Source organism: Anastrepha ludens, chromosome 3, assembly GCF_028408465.1.
Source record: "Anastrepha ludens isolate Willacy chromosome 3, idAnaLude1.1, whole genome shotgun sequence".
Lineage (NCBI taxonomy): Eukaryota > Metazoa > Arthropoda > Insecta > Diptera > Tephritidae > Anastrepha > Anastrepha ludens.
The window spans coordinates 123700532-123724769 of record NC_071499.1 but is presented as its reverse complement, the minus strand read 5'-3'; the positions used below and the strand labels follow the sequence as shown (position 1 = coordinate 123724769).

Genomic DNA, 24238 nt, shown 5'->3' with positions numbered 1-24238 from the left:
GGGCAAGCAGCGGTTATACATATGTACATATGTATGTACACATCTACATACATACACACGCGCATTACAAAGAAATGGGGGCAAGGAAAGCATGGCAATTGACATTGTTGAAATTGATTTCATTTGCGAAATGAGTGCGCCAAACAAAGACGTCGCCGCAGAGTCCAACAAAAGCGCGTTTCTACAATACTTAGAGACATCCATACACACATATATTTATTTTATATTGTTGCGGCTGACATTGTTGTCAGCAGAGTTATTGCTATTTGCTTCTTGTTAAAATCGCCAACATTTAAGTGTTCGATATTTTATGCTTCTTCTTATTCTTCTCCTTCCTCTTGCCACTCCCCCTTTTCCTGCTACAGGCAGTGGGGTTGTTGGCGGTTTGGTGTTTAAGCGAATGCGTGATTTCAACGCCGTTTCGTGTGCGTGAGTGGGTCGCTGACGCTCAAAGGGATGATACGCATTGTCGGTAGCACTTACTTACTTGCCGTGGTGCTTGCGCCTGCCACACAATTTTCGCTGAGTGTTGTGGGTGTTTAGCATTTGCCGCGTTATAATAATAGTCAACTTTACAGCTTTTCGCTTATCGTCATTGATACATATATATATGTATGTATGGTGTATATGTGTATGTATGTACGCCTCCAATCATCAGTGTGGAGCCACCACTGTCGATTCGTACGCATAGAAATTAGTGAAATTCTCAATAGACGCCGTGGCTGAGTCATGGCGGCGCACAAGCACACAAGCACTCACGCACACACGCTTTTATCGCTGAATTGAATTTTATTTATTACGTTTTTCTATTTTTTCAATTTAATTTTTTTCATTACTTTTTCCTTTACTAGCGTTTTTACACCCTCAGCCATAACTGTTAGGCATTGTATGCTTTGTCTGCTGATCTCGGCTTGTATATCCGGCACTTGGCGTTCTTAGCTTACTCCTGCGCGCACTTCTTCAGCACCATCTTATAAAAAAATTTCTATTTTTTATTTCTTAAATTTTTGTTGCTGCTTTTTTTTGTTTGTTGAGCATTTTCATTTGCTTGCGGTATGCATGTATGTATGTACTTGCACAGTGAAGAAAAGCTTTCCCATTTATTATATACAAGTATAAGTAAGGAGTATAATGGTCCACACGCTTGCATGAAACCCTCAGCCTACACTACCACGTGCCATTCATGCAGAGTAATACACATCTTGACGGTTTCACAGCATTCTCTCTCCCGAAATATTCTACATGCTCCTTCTCCTCCTCCGGCCACATCGCTTTCAATCTCTTCCTAAGAATCATATCTCCATAGTGTACGAGTATTCAATCTTCACAGCCAGCGTGACGTACATCACATCCAGCGCAGTTATCCTCTTCCCTGTTTTTCAGCTCAGTCATACGCACGTCTTCACTCATTCCTTGGCTGGCGCTATCATAAACATTTATCCATCCATCTTCACTTTGCTCTTCATCCATCTTAAATGTGCGTCTACTCTCCCCCACAGCCGCAATTTCACTTTTCTCTCATCTCGCATTTGATTCTGTTTTCTCTGCGTATACGAGTATGTTGCCATCTTGAACACCCACTTGAAATCTCTTCCATCATTCTTTCTTCCACTTGTATCATTGAATATATAATTTCGTATATAAGAAAACAAAATAAGCAAAATGAAGCGCAATGAATGAGGTGTGCGGGTATGTGTGTGTGTGTGTGAAGTAAAGTGAGGAAAATCTTATTTCCATATAAAAGTTACTTTGTTTTTGGCCAAATATTCAATTCAGTATTAGAAAAGATAATTTAATCACACCATTGGATTTCTTAACGTTCACTTATCCAGTAGTTAAGCTCTGTAAAAGAAAATCTATCAACAAAGTGGACTTCACTAACCGAACCCAAAAGTTACCTCTAACTTTAAAGTTCACTTTAACACTTTTTGTTTTCTCAACTCATCCGACGAAAATAAATTCGCTCTTCGTAATTATTTTTTATTTGATTTCTCAACATTGACTTATCCAGTAACTAAGATCTGTTGAAAATAGTTCGTTTCTTCATTTCACCAATGAATTGAGCTCTACTAAACAAATTTAAAAAGTAAATCTAACTTTAAAGTACACTTTACCACTTTTCGTTTTCTCAACTATCCGACGAAGATAATTTTGCTAGATCCAATAAATCACAATTTATTTTTCATTGGATTTCTTAACGTTGACTTATCTAGCAGTTGAGTTCTGTAGGAAAATGTCCCAGAAACGTTTCTTCATTTAACCAATAGAGTGAGCTCAACTAAAGAAACAGAAAAACTACTTCTAACTTTAAAGTGCACTTTAACCTTTTTCGTTTTCTCTTTCGCTCAACTCGACCAAAATAATTCGAGAAATATAGAAAAGCTGACGTAAAAAAATTCACTTTATTCTTAACTTTTGTTAATCAGCTGTTGCTTATTTGCATCCCCTTAATTAATATTAATACACTTTAAACCTAACTACAAATTTTAAAGGACACCAAAACTAACCTTTAAAGTTTAAAGCTTCAGATTGTATCGGTTCAATATTTTAATAAACTTTTGAGAGCCAGAAAATGTGTTTATCGGCATGATAAAGTGAGCTGTAATATTGGAGGTTAGTTGAGAAAACACCGCTCTATTAAATATATCTCTCTTTCCGCGTTTATACGCGGAGTAGAGCAACTGAGCACAGAACCACTAAAGGGACTTGCTTTCAAGTTTAATCACACCCCACCTGTATTCAAAGTTTTTGGGCTCATTCTTGTGAAAATCTAAAGAGCTAAACGGAACAGACTACATCTCCTCGGGTTCCAGGTCGTAAGCTGCATATGTAGAGGGAAACTTCTTAACACAAGAACTTGTTATACAAGGTGCAACGAATTCGCAGTAAAACAAAAACTCATTTGTGAGTCAAATGCCAATTATAAACTGCTTTTAAATCAATTTGTAGAAAAGCTGGTGAAAGATGGAAACAAAGTACGACTTATTGGATTTTCATGCGTGACCGGAATGGGATCGAAAACGATCACTAAGTAAGTACTCTCAGAGAAGTATGAGCATATCCACAACCAATGGGGATCTAACAGAGCAATAACTACCAATGAGAAGATATGCTAAAAGGTTACCAATAGCTCCCCGAAGATTCTGCGTGAGCCGTAAGAGCCAACATATGGTCTGAAAAGGTCCGGACCGAGCACATAGATGGCTCTATTTTTTATTGCATTCACCTCTTTTCCAGTTAGTACTAACCTTAGAAATTCAGTTGCTACAATTTCAGGATGTTCTATTTATTAGTGCGTGAGTTATTGTGCAAAGAGTGACGCTACTTTCGGTATTTTCAAAACAATGGATCAAAAAGAATTTCGTATTTTAATTTTACAGTGCTTCTCGATGGGAAAAACTGCCGTTCAAGCGAAGCAACGACTTGAAAAGTGTTATGGGGACTCAGAAACACACAGTCGTAGAGGCTGCTGACCGAAAGCAAGTCAGTCACAAGTCAATCAAAAGAATGGCAAGACTGCATGAATTGAACTCCGAATTGCTTGCACATCCCCTGTATTCGCCAGATTTGGCTACCCGTGACTACTGGCTGTTCGCGGACCTAGAGAAATGCTCGCCGGTAAGAAATTTCGCTCGAATTTAAAGGTGATCACTGAAAACATAAATCGTGCTACAAAACTGGTATTGAAATGTTAGAGCGGCGCTGGATGAATTGCATTGTTCTTGAGAGAAATTACGTTGATGAATAAAGCTAATTTTGAACAAACCAAGAAACGTGTTTCCTTTGTTAGGCCGGGGACTTTTCAGGCCATGTGTTATGAATGAAGAGTAAAAGTGATTATTTATATCCCATTGAACTGGTTGGAAATGCTGTTGTTGTAGCAGCATAACCATTATGCCGTTCCCATGACAGTCGGTGCCACGCTATCGGAACGGCACGGATTTATATCCGCCGCAGGGCTGTCCCTCCACCAGCATTCTCCATACAAGTATGGCAAATGTTTAAGCTTCTACAACAACTGACTTGCGCTGCCACAGCCTGCTGTTGCCCGGTGCAGCACAGTTACTGCAGTTTTGGGCTCAGCTTTTCCGGCCCTCCTAAATCGGATGACGGAAGTTTATTTAAAGTGCCTGATAAAACTCAACTCATGAACTCATGAAACCAGGTTAGTTGTTTGCAAAAGACAGGCACATCATATGAAGTTACATAGCTAAATTTTTTAGAGCCATCATGAGTCGAAAGTTTTTTGGCACCCAAAATCCGATTCTAAAGAGAAAATCATAAGCAATCAGTATACAAAAAAGAGCTGGCTGAGCGTGAGGGTGAATTTTTTTCCAATTTTATGTGCGCTACTTTTGCGTAACGCATTCGATCAACATTGTACTCAAATACTACTAGTTTTTGTTTTTGTTGTTGTTGTTGTTGCTTTCCTATTTCCTTATTGAAGCATTCTTCTTTTTATTGCTAACATTCAATGAGCGTAAGTTTGTTGCAGCTGCTGAAGCTGACTACACACACACCCAGACAAGTAGGTAGACGTAGGGGAAGAAAAAGCTCACGGATGTCAGTTGCGAAAGAAAGGCGCTCCAAGGAGCATCACAGCAGCAGGGTTGCTACAACTATTATTACGCCGCTATTGCGGGTTCCAGGGTGGAAAAAGGTGAGAGGTAGCAGCGTGCTTTTACCAAAGACCAAAGTGGTTGATGCGATTTTCGAAGACGCTTCCTTTTGTGGCGCGCTGACTTTTAATTTTATCCTCCCTCCTTTTTGTTTCCTTACTTTACGCTTTTTTACGTAGCTATAAAATTTTTTCTGTTAAATTCTTAGCTGCTAGCTGTCGTATTGCATTATATGTCAGTGGTATTGTTTTTGTTGTTGCTTCTTTTGTGTTGCTGTAGTGTCGGCATAGCTTTTCGCCTTTCGGGTAGGTGTTTTAATCCCATTTCGCTGAATTGGCGCTCACGAAAATCAATGGCATCAATTACAGCAGCGAATTTAATAAGTTGAAATGCCAACAAATACATGCACAATTGCTTACGTTCATATGTCTACACACATACCAATGTGATTTTGTTTGTCTGGAAGCAGCGAAATCTTTGTGCCATATAATTGCGTGAAATTCAAATTCACTTAATGCATTAATTTGCTCAATTTCAAGTTTATGTAGAAGCGAAAGAGTAAATCGAGCTAATTTTAATTGAAAATTGTTAATTTTTTATTTTTTTGTAATATTTACAAGTAAAAAAAAATGGATGTCCTTCACAAATTTCATGGCTAAGTGGCCTTAAGGCATTTAACGTCTATAGGTAGACTTCAAATGCAGTCTTTGAATTTTGTGAATTTGCGATTTGGAAATTTTGCGAATTTAAATTTTTTGTTTTCTATATAAGACCAACGCATGCCTGCCGATTGAAATGTAAGTGTGCTCTGCCCAATGCATAAGAAGGGTGATCCTGCAATCAGTGCCAATTACCGCGGGATTAGTCTTCTAAATATCGCCTATAGAGTTCTAGCGAGCGTATTGTGTGAAAGGCTGAGTTCCACCATCAACCAACTGATTAGACCTTATCAGTGTGGCTTTTGACCTGGAAAATCTACCATGGACCAAATATTGACAATACGCCAAATCTTGGAAAAGACCCATAAAAAGAGAATCGGCACACACCATCTTCAAAGCTGTATTCGATAGTACGAAAAGGAGTTATCTGTATGCCACGAGGTCTGAATTTGGTATCTCCATAAAACTAATACGGTTTTGCAAGATGACGTTGCTCAACACCAGGAGCGTCGTCAGAATTGGGAAGGACCTCTCCGAGCCGTTTGATACCAAGCGGGGTTTCAGACAGGACGACTCGCTGTCGTGTGACTTCTTTAACCTGATGTTGGAGGGCATTGTACGAGATGCAGACCTTGATCGTTCAGGCACAATATTTCATAAGAGCTTACAATTGTTGCGTGCTAAAACTAGTGTTTGCTGTTCAAAAATCGTTGGAATATTCCTGATTTCTGCAGAACTGAGATCTTCCAATTCATTAAAAAATTGTCTACCTAGAATAGTAAACCTATGCCTGGATAGAGCAGCACAATGGCGCAGAAGGTGCGAGACTCTCTCTTCTACAGACGTCATGTGTTTGCACACCCATCCTTGGGGCGTGCCTACCATGTTACGACTGAAATCTATGGGCTATGCTTATTTCCTATTATTGACTATGCTTATCTCGGCTTAGCAGAGATTCTGTGCGTTTAGCATTAAAGTCGGCCACGATTATCGGGCGATTCTGCAGGTGGAAAGCTAAGACAATTTTTTTCAATTTTTTAGTTGGTAAATTTGGAACTTTTTTATGTTTGTCCTTTTGTATGATTAAATGATTGCTATGTGATGCTACGAAATTTAAAAAATATTTACTTTATCGCCAAAATCTGTAAAATTTGAAACAATCAATTCTAAAAAAAAATTTACAAAATTAAATTTTTTCGAAAAATGTTGCTTTCGAAACAATATTCAAATCTAAGTCTTATACATAGTACCACATCCTACAAACAATAATACAAAATGACTACAGCCGAAAAATTGGTGAGGTTATACCAATTTTAATGCTTGTAACGGCTTGGCGGCCGCCGTAGCTGTTGTTGTTGTTGTTTTAACAGCATAGTTAGCCCTGTCAGTGTAAGTATATCATCGGTCGTCTTCGTCTAGCTCATCTAAGGGTAGGCCCAGGAAACATGCTGTTTCGACAGGTTGGGTCCAGAGGGAGAAGGGGGTTAGATGAGTCGGTTTGAGGGGGCATGTGAAGAGGTGGCTAGTGTCGTGCGGGGTACCTTCACATGCCGGACATGTGTTTGGTATGTCGGGGTCAATTCTGGATAAATAGGAGTTCAACCTGCTACAATATCCAGAACGTAATTGTGCCAATGTTACACGAGTCTCACGGGGAAGCTGGAGCTCTTCATCTGCGATAGGTGGTGGTTGGACTCCGATTACGGCATTCACAGGACGGGAGTTCATGAAGGTGGTAACGGTCTCCCGGTGAATGTCGTTTATTGGCTGTCTTAATACTGTCCGGTCCAGTAGGTTTCGGTCAGTTTTGTCCTGGAGTTCGTCAGCGAAGTCAAGAAGGTATCTCCTGACGTGCCTGGGAGGCGGCTCAGGCTCAAGCAGGTGTCTGCAGGGGTGAAACCTGCGGTAACACACCAGCAGGAACTGATTGCTGAGCAATTTGTTGTGCTCCGCAACTGGGAGCATTTGTGCCTCGTTGTGTAGATGTTGGATGGGTGACATCAGGAGGCACCCGGTCGCTGTCCGAATGGCGGTATTTTGACATGTCTGAAGCTTTGTCCACTGCGAATCACTAGTTCCAGGCGACCAGACAGGCGCAGCATAGTTTAGAACCGGCCGGCCAATTGCCTTAAATGTCGAAAGCAACAGTTCTTTGTCTTTGCCCCAAGTGCTGCCGGCCAGCGATTTGAGGACCTATCTGCCGATCGGAGTCGGCATGAAACTGTAGGTCCCTTCATTTATGGAAGAATATCAAGACGCACAGCACAAAAAGGAGGAGGAGTTCGGGCAAACTCCCAAAACGAGTGTACGCGCCAATTATATATACATATATTAGGGCGGGTCGCTCATTGCTCTGTGAAAATCGTCCCAAATTGGGGGACATCAGAATTCGTTTTAGAGGTATGGTTCCTTCGGCAAAGTTTCTTATTTTGATCCCTAGAATGTGATTTTCACAGAGCAAAGGGCAATTTTTTGCCTCCCCACAAATCGACCCGGCCTAATATATATATTATGTATAGGGTGAACGATATGAAGTGTTACCAACTTCACACTACTTGTATCTGTAAAAAAGCTCATGACATCAACGTCAAAATTGTTCTAATGACAGTTCAATATAGTGTTTATAAGCCATCAAACGCATTTGCGTCTCAGTTTCTTTGAATTTTTTTGTCTGTGATGGAATTCAAACGTAATAGTGTGATTGCATTATATTTGGCTGGAAAATCACAACCAGCCATTGTTCGTGAGCTCAGTCACCTCAAAGTGAATAAAATGTTTGTGTATCGCACTATAAAACGTTACAATGATACTGGTAGCATTGCAAAACGCTATGGAGGTGGACCAAAAAATAAAACGCAACAACGCCAGAAATGGTTCGGAAAGTGAAGGCTCCACTTGAACGAAATCCACGTCGAAGTGGAAGAAAAATGGCCAAAGAACTGAAAATATCTCAAGACAGCATTCGGTGCGAAAGAGCAAAGGAGTTGTTGCGCTTGCACGAACGTGCTAGCTTCTTAGTAATAATCAACACTTCATTTCGTCCACACAATGGCTTTCGAATTCGCCAGACGCAAGTCCGATGGACTACTCCATCTGGTCCATTTTGGAGAGCAAGGTGAGGACTAAAAAATATGCCAGTATGGATGCGCTGAAAAAAGCGATTATACGAGAATCGGCCAAAATACTTCAAGATCAGATTCGTGCAGCATGCAACTCATTTTTTAACCGTTTGAAGGCTATAATCAAGGCAAAAGGTTGTCATATCGAGCTAAAGTGAATATATGTTAAAATTGTAATCATTTTTGAACAAGTTTGTCTTTGAAATCAATAAAAACTAATTTCACACAAAAAAGTTATGGTGTTTTGAATAGGTAACACTTCATATCGTTCACCCTGTATATATAACGGCTGGGAGGGTATGCACATGGGGGACACTCAGCATCCTTAAAGAAGTTAAGACGGAATAAAATGCAATGTATTGCATGGCGGTGCGCTAAGCTATAGCTTTGAGTCCAAGGAACTGCTCTTCTTTGCTTTCCCCCTTTGCTCTTTATCATCGTTCTAGATGCAATACTCACAGTGTTAGATGAGACCTCAATCGGCATAAATTGGAAGCTCAATCAAAAGTTGGGGCGTCTTGAGTATGCGCTGACGATGTTGCACTTCTAGCTGAGAAGCATTCAGATACGCAGACCGCCTCCGACAAACTCAGTGCATGCAGAATCACGATAAGTCAGCTTAAACATTAATAGAGCGAATGCAAAAGTAATTAGGTAAATGCAAGCAATGAAACCAGCCTGTGCATAGAGGGCAATGTTCTAGAAGAGACACAGAACTTTGAATATCTAGGAAGCAATGCCGGCTTTGAATGAGGAACTGTAATTGATATTGAACTTTGTCTCAGAAAGGCCAAAAATATATTTGCATAACGGGGTAAACTGTGGCGATAAAACTCAATACTCTTGCCCACAAAAATTCAGGTTTTTAATGCCTGCGTTAAAACGAGTTTGCGTACTGATGCGAGATCTGGTCAACCAGAAAGGCGAACATCAGGAAGCTACGCACTTACCACTACGCACACCTACCACTTCGGAAATGCCGGTGAAGACAGAAATCGGAAAGAGAAAGTATGGTGGCTAGGTCATACATTAAGAAAACGCCACACGCAGTGCTGGAACGGAATCCACAGTCAAGCGAAAAAGAAGAGGACGGGCGAAGACAACGTGACGAAACTAATAAATCAATGAGTCATTTAAGATAGCTAGCAAAAAAAAAAATTTAAATTCATTAAAAGCAATTAAGTTAGCTAGCAAAAACAAAGAAGATTGGAAATTTTATATAAATCGAATTTGTGAATAGACTAAGTTCTAATTTATAATATTAAACTTTAAATTACAAGAATGTCATAATAGTAATATAATAATAATAACCCTTGCAAGTAGGCTGAATATCTCTTGATTTTTAATTTAAAAATCGTGATTTGAAAATTTCAAGTCTGAATTCTACTAAATAATCGAGTCCTACGCCTAACTGGGTAAGAAAGCAGAACATAATTTTATAAAAAAAAAATTTTTTTTTGAAAATTTTCGCCACTGCAGCACCAGTAAGTCTCAACACTATTCGAAGTCGCATGCACTTCTCAATTTCACGCGCGTACTCGCAACAATAACAAAGTTATCATTACTAATTTGTGGATAGCGCCTGTGGATATGCTACACTATTGCACTGAACTTGCGCCATATCTCGATTTTCAGGGCAAGTAAATCACTATTTTAAAAAATAGCAAAAATACTACAACATTCAACAATATGCAGCAACAACAACACTACTGTGCACGAAAATTCGCCGACGTAGTGCAAGACGAAATGCAACGAAGCTGGCTAATAAAAGGTTAACAAGGACATGTGTGTGTGTGCGAAATGTTGCAACAGCAATGAGAGGAGTTTTAACAGTATTGATGGCAGCAGCAACAACAACAACAACAAAAATAATTATTGTTGCCAGAAAAATTGTTAAACTAACAATCGCATGCAAACAAAAACAAATGCAGAATGCGGGTGCAGAAAGTGGGCAGTATGTGCACACAGCTGCCGAACAACAACACCAACAACACCAATACTCACTCTGGCGGCAGCATCAATAATTTCCAATTGACATGTTAGATAAATTATTTACGGCAAATTGACACAAAAACTAATGCATGCCTACATGCAAGGAAAGTAGCACTAACAAACTGCTTATATACTACAATAATAACAACAACAAAACTAACAATGTTTGCCAGTTGCTAGAAAATTGCCAGTTGCCGATTATTGTTTGCTGCTGGTGGTCAGTCAACGGTCGGTAGTAGGCATCATTTTTAACACTACAAGTGCGATACAGCAACAGCAACAACAACAACTACAGCAAAAAGGCGAAAAGTTGCAATAACAATAACATTTAGCATTCAGTCAACAATAATACAATCAGTGTTTGCAGTAAAATATTGTTTGCCGGGTTGTGGTGATTGCATGTGATTTAATTTGTTGCTGCAATTGCAGCTGCTACAGCAACAACAACCATTTTTATTATTACACCTTTTGTTGGCTAGTTGGTTAGCAGCTGGAAATAGCTGCTATGTCGTTGGCTGGCAGCGACTAATGATGATGTCGGTTGCCTGATAACGTCACACACACACACATACACGCATACCGCCGCATAAATGCGCGCACGCACGCACGCACATACCTTCATGTCAAATCAAATAAATCAAGTGATAAGTTGTTGATTTGCTGTTTGCTGACCGTTGACTGCAGGCTTTTGTAGCATGCGCCAGGTGTTTTTCCTTTTCGTGTTGTTGTTGTTATTGCTATTGTACTATTATTATCAATTGCCGATACATTATTAGTAGTTGTAACTATTGGCACATGATTATTGTTGTTATTTATTTATTTTTTTCACTTTAGTAACGAAATTCTTTATAGCTGAATGAATGCAAAGGCATTTTTCAATATAATTTTTCGGTGCAATTTTATTTCTATGGAAATTGCAATGGGACGAGTTGTTATTTGTGAGAAAAAATTGTGCGCTGTATTTTTATAAATTTTTATAAATAAAGGGTTCTCCAATAGCAGGTGCTATTTTGAATAGAATAGAGATGATTAACTATTTTTTATGGCCGGAATTGAATGGTATTGATCTGGACAACGTTTATTTGGCTCTACGTGGCACACAAGCAACGAAACCATTGATCTTTTACGGGAAAAGTTTCCGAATCGTGTTATCTCTCGAAAAGGTGATCACAATTAGCCACCGAGATTTTGTGATTTAACACCTTGTGACTTTTTTCTTTGAGGCCACGTGAAAGAGAAGGTCTACGCCAACAGCCCAGGGTCGATTCAAAGCCACAAAGATGGAATTCGTGAAGCTATCGATTCTAGATCTTTTAGCAGTTGTTGTTGTTCTTGTGCTTGAGAGTTTCTATTGAAATACTCCTAATAAGCGACTGGCGCCTTTTTGCTGCCACTGTTCTCATGCGATGTCTTGTTCTTGTTTTTTTTTTTTTTTGTTTTCTTGAGTTAGATCCATTTCGTGAGATCAAACTTCAAACTCTTAAGTGACCACCAAACTTTTTAACTCTAGGTCTGAGATTTCATTAATTTGCTATAAGAAAGGCTCACCGAGAGAGCGAAGTCTTGCTCTCGCTAGACCTGCACATTCGCATAAATGGTGGAAACGTCTCTCTTTCACCCCCGTTTCCTGACAGCTTCTACAGATGGGATTGCAGGAAGCTTAAGTCTGGCCGCATGATCACCTACCTTCCAGTGATCTGTAAGGGTTGCAGTGATACATAAGTGAGCTGCTTGGGCGAGAACATCCTAAAAGGTGAATCGTCCTCTGGATGTTGTACGATGGTTGTGTATTTCTTGTTGTAGTGCATGTAGTTAACTACTTCCACCTGTATCCACCTGCTTCCACATTTTTTCGGCTAAAACATAGTAGTGTGAAGCAATGGATGTTTTTATTGTGTTGAATAGCGTAGGAACTGTCACCGCCTCTGTTATGTCTAGTGCAGAAACTTTTCTTCCTAGCTCATCTGCTGTCTCATTACCCTCTTTATATCTATGACCGGGAGCCCAAATCAGAGAAATTTGAAGCCAACGGCCAAGCAATTCTAGTTCCTTTCTGCAGTGTAAAACTAGTTTGGATGAAATGGAATTGAAATTTAAGGTCTTGATAGCTGCTTGACTGTTTGAAAGACTACACTTGCAGCGATTTCTTTTGTAGTGTTTTAGTGATTTGCCGGCTTCCCTGATTGCTAATAAATTTGCCTAGAAAACGCACTGACATAGTCAAGAAGTGGAATTGATTCGGATATAATGAGCGACTCCGAATAGAGGCCGGCTTCCACAGTTTACACAGTTCAATGTCGAATCTACTACTGACGTTTTCATTCCTCGATTAGGCTCTCGATGGAAAACGTACTGTAAAATCTTACTTGAAGATAAGGTAGGGGATTGCGAAGTCTGATTTGTTGTTATTGCCAAAAAAAAGACGAAAAAACCAATAAAACTAACCTTTTTTGAATGTCGTTCCAAAAGTATATTCCGCCTCATTGCGTTGATACCGGAGGAATGATAAAAAATTATTAAGTATTTTTCAGATTTTCAACTGAATAAGTGAATGTGGTTCGCTTCGACTGCTAGATGCCACTTAACGCATTAGGCACAATGCCGAACTGGAAGACATAGTTAAGAAAGAAACTATAATAAGATTTATTAAGTCGCAACGACTGAGATGGCTGGGACATGTGGCTAGAATGCCAAGAGGGTGATCAACGAGAAACGCACTAGATCTTCGCCCAATTGGAGAAAGAAAAAAGGGACGCCCGAGGAAAAGGTGGCTAGAAGATGTGGAAGCTGATCTTAGTGCGAGCTATGTTGGAGGGAAGTGGCTGTAAATCGAGAACGAGAGCAAGAAGCTGTGAAGGAAGCAATGGTTCACCAAGGACTGTGACGCTAAGAAGAAGAAGAAGAAGTGAATGTGGCAAAAAATAGAATTGGTCACTTTAATTTAATTTGTTATAGCAATTAATTTTTCTGATAGATTTAGATATCAAGAGAAAATATCAAAAATAATAAAAAAATAAAGAAAATAATGAAAATATAACAAATAATGAAAATATAAAAAATAATGAAAATACCAAAAACAAAAAAAGTACTGTTCATTCACTATAAAAAGGATTCGGCATGTTTGGCCAACATCAGACGGTTAATCGGCTTTCAGCGAATATGAGGGAATCAGGCAGTCAGAAGAATGACGTAACAGGGGATGTGACGTTGCTTTGTTTACGAAAAAACTGAGATTGTGTTGGTGATATACGAAAAAAATCAACGCAACCATTACTTCGTGTCGTGTAAGCAACGACTGATTGGACGAGTGTGTGAATACGTGGGAAATGAGCGGCCAGAGTTCGGCTGTCGAGTCCCCAGTGATGTGGCAGCTGAAGTTAGTCGCTCAACCTCGTTTTTCACCATAGCTGAAGGCCAAACTTGGCTGGTAATCTATCATCCTTGAGTGGGTAGAATTCTGCTGCCGAGTCCCCAGTAATGTGTTACTCGCTTAATTGCGTTTCGCACCATAGCTGAAGGCCAAACCTGGTAATGTATCATCCTTGCTACCGAGTACCCTATGATATGACAGGCAAATTTGCTTTGGATAGCCAACCTGGTAATCTATCATCCCTGAGTTTCATGAGTATCTTGGCGTTCCTAAGATCAACGAAAAATCAGTAAGGAGAAGGTGCGCACCACTTCCGAAGCAACAAAGCTTCGAGTAGTGTCCACTTCAGATTATTTTCAGATTTTATAAATATTATTAATTATTTCCAGAAAAAAAAACAGCTCTGTGGAAAAAATTTACTAACAATGAAAAAGTTAAGTCGCTGTTTCTCCCTATTTAGACTTTCAATATGTACCTATGAACTATACGACATCGCTCCTCAGGCCCATAGAGGAATACAGCGAAGAGGAAAAATTTTCTCCTACTTAATTTCACGCCCCTTCTTCTCGTTTCGCGAAATGTACTCGTATACACATATGTATATGCGATCCTTTAAATCCTATTTGGAGCATTTGGCGTCAAATATAGATAAGCAAATAAAATTTTTTGAAGAATTCCTCTGCAAGAGATTCATAAATAGAGCGCATGAAAGTAAGCCATTTCGAAGACGTAGTTTTTAAAAAAACATCTTATTTTGTTTGTAATTCAAAACGTCAATTCGCAGCGTTGCTAAGCCGTGAGAGTACAACATTTTTCAATATAAAATTATTAAAAACAAGTATTTGCTTGTACTAAAGACAGAATTGACAAACCAACCTTTTTGTTAGATAATATGAAATCGGTACTGGCATTGGCATTTTATAAAAGTTTAGCTTTGTATTTATTTTTATTTTTCTTTCTATTTTTTTGTCACTTCATATGTTGTTGTTTTTGCGTGCACTAAATGTTTTAAAGCACTTGATTATTCTGCATTTTTTAGACATTTACGTTGATTTTATGTTTTTTAGCATTAATTAATACAATTAATCTGTTTGTTAGCACTTTGCCCCGTTATTCAGCTGTGATTTATTTATTTTTTCTTGCTGCAGGCGTAACAATAAGTGATATCTGTTTATTTTCGCACTTACATTTTTACTTGCACATTTGCAATCCTTTGTATTAGTTTGGAATATTTAAAGTTAATTTTCTTAGATTTTGGATTTTCAGATTCTTTGTTCTCGGTAGCTTGTAAGTGGAAATTATTCTTGTGATAAATACTTGGAAATTTAAATTTGTATATAATTCGCTTCCATAAAACCTAAAATTAATTGCAGTCTTTCCACAATGGTTTTGCATTTTTGTGGGAAACTCTAAATTCTGTTTTAAAATTATGCGCAAGCGAAGTGATCAGTCTTTAAAATGGTTTATAAGAATGTAAAAAAAGTAGCAGTGGAATTCCGTGATAAGTCGGATTAATGTTTTTCATATTTTTATTTGTTTATATTTTCTCACAAGAAAAGTTTGTTTTTCGTCTCATGAAAGTGGATGAATTCTTTTTTCTCAAAAAAACACATTTACATTATTTATTTATGTATTATTTTATAATTCTATTCTTTGCAATATATATTTTTAATTATTTAAAAAATTTGAATCAATGCTGTTTTTTAACATTTATGAAACTCTCATTATATATATAATTTTCTATGGTTCCAAAATAATAAAATAATAAATAAATGATTTAATTTTATCAATTATACAAAACCAAACCATATAAATAATTTTGCTTCAATAATTATCAAAAAATATTAGCTTTAAGAATTTTGTTTCATTGATATTAAAATTCCATTTTTTTTTTATTTTTTGACATCAGTGCACACTAAATATTTATATTATCAATTATTTCAGCTAAAACAAAATTTAATTTTTTTATTAAAACTAACGTTATCAAGCAGCCCTGCCTGAAAATAATTCGATAACTAATTTAGACATGGAAGGTTGTAAATACCATTTTTTTTTTTATAATTTGATAGAATTAGTAGTTTGCATGCATTTAATGTTTACAGGTTTATTTAAAAAATATATGTATATTTTTTTCTAAAAATACTTTAAAAATTAGTTCAAAATAGTTTATCAAATTTCTAAAAAAAATCAAACTTCAAAAAGTTTCAAATATCAAAAAATTTCATCAAATTCAAAAAATTTTAAATTTCAAAAAATTTTCAAACTTCATTAAATTCAAAAAATTTTAAATATCAAACCAAAATTTACAAATTTCATGAATTTCTAAAAACATTTAAAACTTCAAAACTTTTTTCAAGTTTCATAAAACTTCTTCTTCTTCTTAATTGGCGCGATAACCGCTTACGCGATTTTGGCCGAGATTAACAAAGCGCGCCAGTCGTTTCTTTCTCGTGCTAACCGGCGCCAATTGGACACTCCAAGTGAAGCCAAGTCCCTCTCCACCTGATCTTTCCAACGCAGAGGAGGCCGCCCTCTTCCTCTGCTACCACCAGCTGGTACCGCATCGAATACTTTCAAAGCCGGAGCGTTTGTATCCATTCGGACGACATGACCCAGCCAACGAAGCCGCTGGATCTTTATTCGCTGCGCTATGTCTATGTCGTCGTAAAGCTCATACAGCTCATCGTTCCATCGTCTACGATATTCGCCGTTGCCAACGTGCAAAGGTCCAAAAATCTTACGCAGAATCTTTCTCTCGAACACTCCAAGCGTCGCTTCATCGGATGTTGTCATCGTCCAAGCTTCTGCGCCATACGTTAGGACGGGCATGATGAGAGTCTTGTAGAGTGTTAGTTTTGTTCGACGAGAGAGGACTTTACTGCTCAATTGCCTACTTAGTCCAAAGTAGCACTTGTTGGCAAGAGAGATTCTACGTTGGATTTCAAGGCTGACATTGTTATCGGTGTTAATGCTGGTTCCTAAATACACGAAGTCTTTTACAACCTCAAAATTATAACTGTCAACAGTGACGTGGGTGCCGATACGCGAGTGCGCCGACTGTTTGTTTGAAGACAGGAGGTACTTCGTTTTGTCCTCGTTCACCACCAAACCCATTCGCTTTGCCTCTTTATCCAGTTTGGAGAAGGCAGAACTAACAGCGCGGTTGTTAAGGCCGATGATGTCAATATCATCGGCGTACGCCAGCAATTGTACGCTCTTATAAAAAATTGTGCCTGAGCGATTAAGTTCTGCGGCTCGTACGATGCTCTCCAACATCAGGTTAAAGAAGTCACACGACAGCGAGTCACCCTATCTGAAACCTCGTTTGGTATCAAACGGCTCGGAGAGGTCCTTCCCAATTCTGACGGCGCTGCTGGTGTTGAGCAACGTCATCTTACATAGCCGTATTAGTTTTGCGGGGATACCAAATTCAGACATCGCGGCATACAGGTAACTCCTTTCCGTACTGTCGAATGCAGCTTTGAAGTCGACGAAAAGATGGTGTGTGTCGATTCTCCTTTCATGGGTCTTTTCCAAGATTTGGCGTATTGTGAATATTTGGTCTATGGTAGACTTTCCAGGTCTGAAGCCACACTGATAAGGTCCAATCAGTTGGTTGACGGTGGGCTTCAGCCTTTCACACAATACGCTCGCTAGAACCTTATAGGCGATATTTAGAAGACTAATCCCGCGGTAATTGGCACAAATTGCAGGATCGCCCTTCTTATGGATTGGGCAGAGCACACTTAAATTCCAATCGGCAGGCATGCTTTCATCCGACCATATTTTGCATAGGAGCTGATGCATGCACCTTCCCAGCTCCTCGCCGCCATGTTTGAATAGCTCAGCCGGCAGTCCGTCGGCGCCCGCGGCTTTGTTGTTCTTTAGCCGTGATATTGCTATTCTCACCTCGTCATGGTCGGGTAACGGAACGACAATTCCGTCGTCAACGATTAGGGTATCGGGATCTTCACATTCTCTATGACATGCGCAGCTGTCACCGTTTAACAGGTTCGAGAAGTGTTCCCTCCATAATTTAAGATTGCTCTGTACGTCAGTCACCAGATCACCGTCTTTGTTCTTACAGGACAACGCCCCGGTCTTAAAACCTTCTGTAAGCCGCCGAACTTTCTGGTAAAATTTTCGGGCGTTGTTCCTATTGGCCAGCATCTCAAGCTCCTCGCACTCACGTATTTCGGCCTCTCGTTTCTTCTGTCGGATAATACGTCTCTCTTCCTTTTTCAGCTCTCTGTAGCGATCCCACATGGCTCGCGTTGCGCCCGATCGCAGCGTGGCTCTATAGGCGGCATCCTTTCTTTCTGCGGCAGCATGACATTCCTCGTCGTACCAATTGTTTTTTCGGGCTCGCCGGAATCCGATTTCTTCTTCGGCGGCGGTACGTAGGGAACGAGAAATGTTGCTCCATTGCTCGCGCATGCCGGTTTGTTGGGCAGTGCTCTCCGAGAGCAGGAGTGAGAGTCGAGTGGCGAATCTTCTGGCTGTCTGTTGTGATTGCAGCTTTTCGATGTCGAACATTCTTTGCGCAGGTAGATGTACGTTTTTTGCTGCACAGAGGCGTGTGCGCAGCTTGGCTGCAACAAGGTAATGATCCGAGTCGATGTTGGGTCCTCGGATCGTGCGTACATCTAATACACTAGACGCGTGTCTTCCATCTATCACAACATGATCGATCTGGTTTCGCGTTTTCCGATCAGGAGACAGCCAGACAGCTTGGTGTATCTTTTTATGCTGGAATCTGGTGCTGCAGACTACCATGTTTCGGGCCCCGGCGAAGTCGATCAGCCTCTGTCCGTTACCGGATGTTTCGTTGTGCAGGCTGAATTTTCCGACTGGGGGACCAAAAATTCCCTCCTTGCCCACCCTGGCGTTGAAGTCGCCAAGCACGAAAAAACATAAAACTTCTTACACTACTAAAAAAAAATTCAAACTTCTAAAAAATTTTCAAATCTCTATAAAAATTTCAAAATTAAAAAACAGTTTACCTAAATTTTATATAATTTCTCAAATTTCTAAAAAAAATTTAATTCAAAAAAAGTTTATCAAAATTTAATATAATTTGTCAAATTTCTAAAAACATTTTAAATTTAGAAACAGTTTATCTAAATTTTTTATAATTTTTCAAATTTCTAAAATAATTTTTGAATTTAAAAAAAGTTTACCTAAATTTTATATTATTTCTCAAATTTAAAAAAAGTTTCAAACTTAAAACTAAACTTCAAAATCTTTCTCAAATTTCTAAAAAAACATTCAATTTCAAAAGAAATTTCTAATTTAAAAAAAGTTTACCTAAATTTTATATAATTCCTCAAATTCCTTAAAAAAAATTTCAAACTTCAAAAAAATTTCCAAGGTTCCAAAATTTTCTCAAGTTTCTAAAAAAATTTAAAACTTCAAAAAATTTTCTCAAATCTCTAAACAAATTTCAAACCTTAAAAAAATTTTCAAACTTCTAAAAATTTCTCTAATTCCTAATGAAATATCGAAAATTTTCTCAAGTTTTAAATAAATTTCAAAATTTCAAAAATTTAAAAATTAGTTTACGTAAATTTTATATAATTTTCCCACAATTATTTTCAAAGCATTTATACTCTACATACCTACATATAACCATTTTTTTGTCATACATTTATTAAGTATGTAAGCTTTTATTTTTAGTGTTTCTAATTGACTGAGTCACTACATAAAATAACTTTTTTTGATACAACTAAATTAATTTTATATATGTATATACTTTAACATATGTACGTGGCCGCACATCCTTTGTTGGATGCTTTGCCGGGCTCCTCTTCTTATTTTTGATGCGTTTTGATGTTTTTTCGCAAAGAGAGGGGCCTACAGTTTTATGCCGCCTCCGAACGGCAAATAGTTTTTATGAGAAGCTTTTTTATGGAAAATGGAGATATACAGGCCAGATATATATTGCCTGTTGAGGGGTGAGTGTTATTAGAGGAAGTCGTATCTTTTATTTGTGGTTTCATATGCCCACTATGGGTTTCGAATGAAGGCTCTATCGAATGGTAGTCACACACAAACCCGCATTCGGCCACGACGGTCGCTCTAACCTAATTTTCCTTATGTTAAAAAACAAAAAAAAAAAAAAAAAAATCAAAGAAAATTTTATTTAATTAAAAACATGAATTTAAAAAAGAAAATATTTAAAACAAAGTTTGTTTTTAATTTTAAAAAATAGTCTTAAAATTATAAGAACAAAATGCTTTGGAGTTCCTTTTATTATTTGTGGCATTTTTTTATTCTTCAAATTGATTAAGTCAGCAAAAAACTTAAAATTTTAATTTGAATACATAAATTCTGATTCGCAATGTTTACTTTAACGTTTACGTAAAAAAGTTATAATTTAACTGAGCAAAAAATATGCAATTTTTGTAAATATTCTAAATATTTATATAAAACTTTCAAAGGGGAATTTTTTTTGTTATTGTCAAAAATTTATGAAAATAAATATGTAAATACGAAAAAAATATGTTTTTTTTTTAAATGATTTTTTGTTTTTTTAATATTTTAGTAACCGAAATTGATTAAAAATGTTCAAAAATAATTCAATTATATTAATTCGAAAAATATATATTTAAGTAAATTCTTAGCGTCATAGAAAACAAAATATGCGATTTTCCTATTTTTTTGTATTATATTTATTTCTATTTTGATAATTGAAAATGAACCAAAAAAAGTTATAATATTTTCAAAAATATACTAAAAAGTTAATATTTAGTTTTCAATAATATATTTAAAGAATTTTTAGCAACATTAAAGGAGGCCATTTTTTTAGGTTATAATTTAAGTGAGCAAAAAAGCTTAAACTTGTTTATAAATAATTTTTCAATAATTTTAATTTAGTATTGCTTTTATCAAAAATACGAAAAAAATTTAATCGAAGTCTCCAGGAATAATGGAATGATGGAAAGTGAAAATTAATAAAAAGAGCAACAATTTTTTAGCATTTTATTTTATTTTCTTTATTGAAGAAGAAAAATTCGATTTACTTTTGTTTTGATAATCGAAAACGAAATATAGGCTATTTAGGTACCCTATTAATTAATTAATTGGCGCGTGCACCCTTTTTGGGTCTTTCGCTGAGCTCCTCCTCCAATTTGTGGTGTGCGTCTTGATGTTGTTCCACAAATGGAGGGACCTACAGTGTCAAGCCGACTCCGAACGGCAGATATTTTTATAGGGAGCTTTTTCATGGCAGAAATACACTCGGAGGCTTGCCATTGCCTGCCGAGGGGCGACCACTATTAGAAAAATGTTTTTATTAATTTTGGTTTCACCGAGATTCGAACCAACTATCTCTCTCGGCGGCCGCCGTAGCCGAATGGGTTGGTGCGTGATTACCATCCGGAATTCAGAGAGAGAACCTAGGTTCGAATCTCGGTGAAACACCAAAACTAAGAAAAACATTTTTCTAATAGCGGTCGCCCTTCGGCAGGCAATGGCAAACCTCCGAATGTATTTCTGATAAAAATATCAGCCGTTCGGAGTCGGCTTGAAACTGTAGGACCCTCCATTTGTGGAACAACATCAAGACGCACGCCAGAAATAGGAGGAGAAGCTCGGCCAAACGCCCATAAAAAGGTGTACGCGCTAAGTATAATAAAAACAAACAAAAAATTGAGGTTTGCAGTTCGAACTCATGGTATTTTGTGCCCTCTTTACTCATCATAGCACCTCATCCAACCCCAGTTCTCTTTTTAACTTAAGATATAGCTGGGTTGAGCTGAGCGTATTTGCCTTTTTTCTAGCTGCAATTGTCCGAGATGTCTCAATCTTATTCACGGTACAGTGCTCCATTTAAGGAGAAGTTGCATGGAAGTCCTCTGGGATTTCTCGCAGAAACGACAAGAGGCAGTGGACCATATCCAATCCTGTGCGAATGACTACACAATCTGTAGTGACCTGTGAGAATAGCAGTGAGCATTCTCAGTTTATCTTTAGGGAGGGTTATGAGTTTGCTAAACTTCTTTTGATTTTAATTCGTCTAGCGTGGCGCCATAATTTGGTGCCAGCTAACATCTCTTAGGCTTAGTTTTATATAAAAAAGTGCTTCATATTTTAAAGCTATTTTGTACTACACTGACGTAATGCGAAGTACCGCACTTTCTTCTAATAATATTTTAAATACTTCATTCCAATAAGAATTGAATTCAAATAATTATTTTTACTATTTCTTAAATGTTTTATTCCACTAAAAATGTAGTTCAAATATTTTTTAATTTTTTTTTTAAATAATTGACTACACTAAAAATTACGCTAAAATTTAAAATTTCGGTAGCAAAATATATAAATAATTATTAGTTTGCAGGGTCAAACCAAAACTTTTTTTAAATAGTCCTATGATGCTAAAGTGAAAGTTTCCTTTTAGTACTACTACTTTTTAAACGTAAGCACATAATTTTTTATACCATTCAAAAATGTTTTATTTATAACTATGTGCATATGTATGTAGCTGCAATTATGTTTTTTCGAAAATATTATTTAAAATTTTAATGTTTTTTTTTTTGCTATGTGTGGTTTTTAGTTTTTATTGTGTTGTTTTTATTTAGTTTTCATATTTAATTTTTTATTTATTTAGTTTTATTTAAATTTTTATCTTCTAGTTTTTATTTTTCATATATAATTATTTATTTATTTTTTTATTAGTTTTAATGTGCTATTCTTATTTATTTTTTATGTTTCATTTGCATTAATTTCGGAACCCTAAATTAAAAAAAAATTTTGTTTACAAAATTATCTATCTATGCATGTTTTCTTATCACAAATTGAAGAACAGTTATTTGAGTTTTAAATATTTTATATATTTCTATGTAAAAAATGTTTTCCAACTGACAAGAAGTTCATTTCTGTATTTATTTAGTTATTTGAGTTTTTGCTTTGCATTTTCTCATCACTAACTATTGCAATTATTTTTAGTTCTTTGCGTCTTATTACTTTAAAAATTTTCACTTACATACATACATACATACATAAATATTTACCTACTCGAAACACATTATTCCATTCAAAAATAGAAACTAAAAATCTCGTTGTTGTCAAACATTTTTCCACCTCTTTAATGTAAGTGCAAATTCACTCGGAATTCAAAGCATCCAAAGCAAATCAATTCACGGAATTTTCAATTCACTTCGAATTTCACATTTTCGCATTTATGCATACATACGCGTGTACAACATTCGAAAAAACAAAATCTCATTACAAATTCGCACTAATTTCACACGAAATTTTCCATATTTGCGTTCAAACAATTCTAGCAATTTTCGCAATTTTCAAAATCTCCTTGTTGGAGTTCCCAATTGGCGACGGCTAAAATACACTACACACCGTTCGCGACGTTCAGCCGACGCGTCGCAACGAAAGCGAAAATATTTCGAATTTTCAGGTCTTCAAAAGACGGCGATGCAAACAAAAAACCCAAAAACGTCGGCGGCACGACAACTTGCAACTTGGATGTGTGCGATGAACACGACCAAGAAGAAGACACAAAAATGGCAAACGCGCAAAAACGCCAGGCAGGCATACAACACCGCTCTAAACAGCCGAAGCGCAGTAGCAACGCGGGCGACGAGGTTGATGAGCGACAACACACGTCGGAGCAGCGGCTGGCTGGCGGCGCAAATAGCGAGTTGAATGAATGTGGCGAATGGCGAACTAGACGAGTCGACGAACGAACGAGCGAATGAGTAACGATGAGCGCGGACGGAACACGTTGCACGCACTGCTTGCTGCAGCACGTTGTGACAAGGCAAGCGACGGCGGACGATACACGGCAAGCGGCTACGACGCACAGTTGTCAAGTTGGCGTGATTGCGCGGTCGGTGTATTAATCGGACGATTCAACACAACATTTGGACGGTCGGAAGGTTGTTTTGGTAGTGGTGTGGGCTTTGCTGCCTTCGTGGGCTGCAGATTTTCTTCACTGGCTGTGGTTATGCTTGGCGGTGACAGACAGCTTGTTGCACGACAAAGCGACGGTGGCGGTGGCGCTGGCTGCTGTTGCCAGTTTTGTTGGCGTTTGGTGCCGCCACCTTCGTCAACGTCTTCGTCGCGTTTTTGTGCCAAGTGGAGAGGTGCGCTCCAAAGTGTCGTTGGCGTTGTTGCGCTGTCGCCGTCCTTCTCGATGCTGCTACCGCTGCTATTGTTGTTGCCGTTGTTTTATGGTGATCTTTTCCAACTTGCATTGTTGTCGGTTTTATCATTGGTGTGGTTGTTTTGAGGTTGTTGTTGGTATATTGCGCTAGTCTTATGGTGAATCTCTGCTGCATCAAGCAGTCAAACAGCCAACCAACTACATAAGCGACCAAGCAAACTGGCGAACAACAGAAAAAAGTGTCAATGTGTGTGTACTTTGGGCGCTGCTGTTTTGCTGTTGTTAGGGCTATTGTTGTTGAGGTCAGTAGTAGTGACCCCTGCGCCAGAGTTGCCCAGCAGAAAAAAATGGTAGAT

General features: G+C 37.8%; 1 protein-coding gene across 2 annotated transcripts in view; it reads right to left on the bottom strand.

Annotated features, from left to right (window-relative positions):
• Positions 1 to 23219, bottom strand: part of LOC128858997 (optomotor-blind protein-like) — a 63204-nt gene extending 39985 nt beyond the window's left edge. Inside the window, exons 1-2 of one of the 2 annotated variants that reach the window (XM_054095642.1) lie at positions 22778 to 23219; positions 14636 to 15043 (exon numbers count right to left, since the gene is read on the bottom strand). The gene's annotated coding sequence lies outside the window, so the exon portion shown is untranslated. Of the gene's footprint in view, positions 1 to 14635; positions 15097 to 22777 lie in introns of those variants that run through there. The other variant, XM_054095643.1, reaches the window with a different exon arrangement.
• Between the last annotated feature and the right edge of the window lie 1019 nt (positions 23220 to 24238).